The following is a 5,824-nucleotide window of genomic DNA, read 5'->3' as shown; positions in this document are numbered from 1 at the left end:
ACATACTGATGATGGTGTGAGTATAGAATCTCATCTCACTTTGACTAAATGTATCCATTGTATCCATTTTAAAAGTCTTTGTCACCAGTTTATGTGCTCTAGTTTAGATATTTCCATTTTAGAGTACAGCTAAAACTTTTCCATAGAAATTGAATTACTCCTGTGGAATTCTCCTGAAATTAAAAATAGCCTCCAAAACCCCTCAAGGAATGATCCCTTTCTTTTACTGACAGCTGTTTTCTCTTTTAATATCGCTTACTTTTCATGACCAATTTTGGCATTCATCTCTAGAATCACTTAAATTCTCTAGAACATAGCCCCCAGCTATAAATGCCTTTCACTTTAATAATTTAATGTTACATACAAAGTGTTAAGTTTACAGTGGGCACTACAGACACACTATACTACAAAGTAAAAGATACACAGTTCCTGTTTTCTGGGAGACTACAATCTACTTGGGAAGGAAACACAACAATGAGTTACATTAGGTAGTTTTATTTGAGGAACAGATATATTTAGATATCTGGAATATCTAAATATATCTGGAAACATTTTGCTCAGTGTTGTCTAGGTTTTGTTATGGTAATAACTCCAAAATATTAGTGCTTTATATCAATTAATGTTTATTTCTTTCTTATGCAACATGTTTAATGTGTTGGAGGCAGGATCTGCTATTTAATCTCTTTGAGACCCAGACTGATGGAAGTTCCACCTTGACACATGCTTCCAAAATCACCAAGGCAGGGAAAAAAGATAAGGGAATCAATCACACAGTGGTTCTGAAAGCCTTGGAATGATACATAGTATTTCCTTTCACTTTCTTTGGCTAATTTTTAAGAAATATGCTATGCATGATAATTACCCCAATGAGCAAAAAGCAGAAAAATGAGAAAACTGAGAAATGGGTGAAACCATCAGTGAAGAAGAGAAATTCCATAAACAAGTAAGTACATCTGCTCAGATGCCAATGCTGTAAGGGCTTTAGTTGAATACAGGCTCATATGGGCCTGTTCAGGCAATCAGTTCTTCATCAGTTTATATAATTTAAGCTGCCTTTATGTAATCATAATGCCTTTTTATAAGGTATGATGGTCCCTGATGGTCCCTTTCTATCATGTACTTTCTTGCTATCAAGAAAGTACATTAGGTAATGTGAGCGCATTACCACTTACACTAAAAACAGTGTGATTAGCTTATAGTGATCATTTTATGGAAAAGTGCCAGTAAGCTAAAATTTAAATAATGCATTTCAAAGTGACTGTAACCTAAGTGAAATTGTCATTTATTAATTTTTATTAATAAGCAAAAGCAAAATAATTCCCAGCATGTTGCCTTCCCTGAGGGACAGAGAGAAATACAAGGTCACCAGGGATTTCTTAATGTCAGACAAGAGAAGTGTTATTGCCACTAGCTGCCTGGCTTCTCAGAGTGTGTAGACTTCCCTGAGCCTCAGAAGAAGGGGAGGATTGGAGATCAGTGAGCGTGATTCTACTCTGCACAAACATTATGGGCTTAGCTGTGGAAGAGTTCACTGACAAGAGGCAGTGTCCTAAGTGAGAATAGAATATATTCTGCTTGTTCTTAGAAAAAGCTCTGCTTTCAGAAGGGCATTTTTAAATATAGCTAAACGGAAATTCCTTAATCTTTTGACCTCAGACAATGTTCTATACCTTAATTTTCTTATTTATTAAATGAGAGATTTAAAATATGCTCACAAAATTCTTTTTCAAATAGACTATATTGAGGTGTGAAAAAAGAGTATACAGCTCTGCAATATTTTTATTATAGTTAATTTATAATGTTGTGACAATATCTGCTATACAGCGAAGTGACTCAGTCCTGCATCTATATACATTATTTTTCTCATATTATCTCCCATCGTGGTCTATCCCAAGAGATTGGATATAGTTCCCTGTGTGTACAGTAAGACTCCATTGCTTATCTATTCTAAATGTAATAGTTTGCATCTACCAACCCAAATTCCCAGTCCATCCCACTCCTTCTCCCCTCCCCCTTGGCAACCGTAAGTCTGTTCTCTATGTCTGTCTGTTTCTATTTTGTAGGTAGGTTCATCTGTGCTATATATTTTGGATTCCACATATAAGTGATATCATATGGTATTTGTCTTTCCCTTTCTTATTTTTTTGTCTTTCTCTTTCCAATATTTTTACTAACCAACCCTCTTGCTCTCTTTTAACCTTATAAACATTATATAAACATTATAAACCAAATTGATCTATTTTGGACACAGGGCCTTGGTAGGAACTGTAAAATTATACTGTGGTGGTGTATCTACACTGCTTCTATGCTTCTCTGGCCCCTCTCAACCTCTGGCTGTCACTTCTCTTGTCTTGGATCTCCTTAATTCCAACCCCCATAAAACAGGGACCAACCTCATTGTTCTGAGGTTTAAGAGAATGCTGAGCACTAAGCCAGGCTCTCAGGAGCATTCAACCTCCAGCAGTTCACTGTTGGATACAGCTCCTTCTCATCTGTCATGGGCTGAAGAATTAAAACCCATAAACCAAGAATGTGGGTATATATACAGTCAATAGGCCAGGTGAGGGCCTGGATGGTAAAGTGCATGGTCTTTGTGACCACTGCCGCTGACTTCCAGCCTAAGGAAGGATTGACTGAATGAGCACTCAGTTCCAAAACCCCTGAGCTTGTGGTTACCTGTGGATAATGACTGAGTACCTCCATCATGGCCAGGACTTGAAAAAGGAGTTCTCAATTCCCCCTACCACACTTGGAACAGTATGAGTGATACAGCAGAGGCCAAAGACTGAGTGACCAGCCCCAGGGGGTCAATAGGGGACCAATCTCAAAGTTGGTGCCATTTACTCTTAGGGAAGAGAGGTAGGACCCAGGCAAGGACAGCAGCTGGAAGGCAAATGGCAGGCCTGATTCTCAATAGTGGTCATGATCAGGCTTGAAGGGGCCCTCACAGGACATGCCCAGGTACTAAGCCTACTTCTTAGTTTACTTGGTCAGTTTCACATTCAGCTTGCCCTGGTGGGTTTTAGCCACTGCTTCCTCCAGTTTCTTGACCAAAAGGGTTCAGCTGGGGCACCTGTCTGGGTGGATCCACGGCTCAATCTGGCCAGCATCTGCTTGGTAAAGGAATTGCTCATCACGAAGCTGGGGTTGTCCATGGCACAAACCAGGTAGACCAGTAGCCCTTGGCAAGCAGGATGATGTGGTACCCATTCTTCAACAAGTAGCGGTCCACGTAGGGCTTGATGTTCACCTTCTCCACAGTGTTCTTGTTCAGCCAATTGACATCCATCTCCACATCAGAGTGTCCACTGTTACACACAGTGGCATCTTTCACCTGTTGAAAGTCCCACCAAGGATGATGTCAATACACCCATTAGCTAAGGTGACAAACATGTTGCCCTCTTGACAGGCTTCATCCATGGTAGTCACCTCATAGCCCTCCATGGCATCCTGAAGTGTGTTGATGGGGTCAGTCTTCATTAAGATGGTGCAAACCCTGAAATCCCTCTGGGCATGGGCACAACTCTTGCCTACATCACCATAGCCTGCTACACCGCCACCTTTCCCGCAATCATCACAGCTATGGCCCGCTTGATGCCATGTTTAAAGGACTCCAGGTAGCCATAGAGGTTATCAAACTTGCTCTTGGTGACAGTCATTAATGCTGATGGAAAGCAACTTCAGGATCCTGTTGGTCATCATCTTTTGCAGGTTGTGCACTCCCATTGTAGTCTCTTCATAGATGTCTCAGATGCCTGACAAGACCTGTAGGTACCTAGTGTGGATGATGTTGGTAAGATCACCACCATCATTCAGAATCATGTTGAGGGTCCACACTTTGAAGTAGTGTCTTCTCGATGCACCAGAGATAATCTTCATCTGTTTCAACATTCCAGGTATACACTGGAATGCCAGCCTTTGTAATGCCAATTTCAGGGTACAGTTCTAAGTGGAGATGTTGCAGCTGGACCACCACACCTCAGCACCCAGGGTGATGAGGGTCTCAATGAAGACAGCTGTCTCCACAATCATGTGCAGACAACCAGTAATGTAGGCAACCTTCAGTGGATTTAAGGCTGTATACATCTCCAGCATTTGCATCAGGTTCAGCATTTCATTCTCTGCAAAGTCCAAGGCCTTGAATCCCCAGGCAGCCAGGCTGATGTCAGCAACTTTGTAAGGCAGCTCATGGGAAATGTAGGCAGCTCTCCTGCACAGAGTGATGGACACAGTTGAAGGGACCTGGGCCTCAGACTTGGGACAAATTCTGGGCTGGCAGCACTGGGCTCTTTCTCTTTCTTACTTTACTTTGTATGATAAACTCTAGTTTCACCCGCATTGCTGTAAATGACATTATTTCATTTGTTCTTATGGCTGAGTAGTATTCCATTGTATATATGTACCATAAGTTCTTAATCCATTCATCTGTTGATGGACATTTAGGTTGTTTCCATGTCTTGGCTATTGTGAATCGTGCTGTGATGAGCATAGGGGTGCATGTATCTTTCTGAATTATAGTTTTGTCTGGATACATGCCCAGGTGTGGGATTGCTAGATCATATGGTAGTTCTGTATATAACAGCTCAGTTTCTCAAAAAGAGCTCCCAGATACTTAGAGAATGTACTAATGGACTGCCTACCCATAATAAAGGCCCTGTGTATGTATCAGTGAATTCACAGCCTACTAACATGAGGAAGCTGATGAGTTTTTATTGTTTGGGGGGTATTGTCAATATAATTAGACTTGAATTCAAAGAGTTTTAGGGACAAAGTGGATTTTAAATAGCATCCAGCCCAAGTCTTTCACTCTAAAATGCAGAACCTAAGGAACTGGGAAGTTAGAGAATTTTTCTAATGTTATACTAGCTACTTACCCAGCATGGAGCCTGAGGACAAGGGCCTTTCTTAATGGCCTGAGGAGGGGACCACAGATGACCTTGTTCCCTTCAGCAGCATTACAGTTGGTACCACCACTAGTGGCTCTCTCTAGACTCCCAGAAGCTCTCACACTTTCTCTTTTTAATGTTATATCCTAACTGCAATCAAAAGATATTTTAGAATAACTCCATTTTCCACAATGTCAATAAAGATGGTTATTTTGCCTCTCATAATAAGAATTCACTATTAAAATGGCCTATTATTTGTTAAACAGCCCTAATCTACATGATCATAGTTGATACTGGGGTTGTTTCCATTTATATACATGTTGTTCTTGGTCTTCCCATACATAATTAAAATAATGTTTATTTCTCTTCCAGCTGATAGGCCCTTAAGTATATAAAGACAGAGTATATTTTCCTATTTTTGTCAAGTATTATATTCCAGACTAAACTTCCCAAACTCTTTTCAAAATGCCCTTCTATTCACATTTTTAGAGGACTTCATTATTCAAACCATATCATTCTAATCATGCTTCTTTTTGTCAAGACCTCTTTTATCAAATTGTGTTCATAAGCCAGCATCACACTCCTCTGTCTTCTGACCTATGGAGCGTGTGAAGACATCACCTTTCATCTGAAAACTGAGCTGGGTTTGTGTCAATTAATATACCCTAGGTTTGTACTCACTTTCTGGGTAAATTTGTCCCATTTTCAGCTCAGGAAATATGCTACTACTTTCAGTCTCCTCCACTCTATTCTTATGATGTTGCTCTGTGATTTTTGTTTTGTTTTGTTTTTGAGTATCATCATTGCTTTGTTCACCCCTCTTGAGAAAAAAAATTCCTGAACAAAAGAATTAGGTTGATATAGCTAATTGACATCATTCCTGATTAGAAAGCCTACAGACTTGAGACAGGATCTTAAATATAGTCTAATGAAAAGAA

At 40.1% G+C, this 5,824-nt stretch overlaps 1 pseudogene; it reads right to left on the bottom strand.

The window, feature by feature from the left end:
* Positions 1-2,910: 2,910 nt before the first annotated feature.
* On the bottom strand, positions 2,911-5,589 carry LOC100513327 (adenosylhomocysteinase pseudogene; annotated as a pseudogene).
* Positions 5,590-5,824: the final 235 nt, after the last annotated feature.

The sequence above is a fragment of the Sus scrofa genome, chromosome 1, assembly GCF_054392235.1.
Source record: "Sus scrofa isolate SSC_HxYL_T2T_F1_AM1 chromosome 1, Sscrofa_HxYL_maternal_Yorkshire_Landrace_v2.0, whole genome shotgun sequence".
Lineage (NCBI taxonomy): Eukaryota > Metazoa > Chordata > Mammalia > Artiodactyla > Suidae > Sus > Sus scrofa.
Note: the sequence above shows the minus strand (reverse complement) of the source record. Positions and strands in the feature narration are given on the sequence as shown.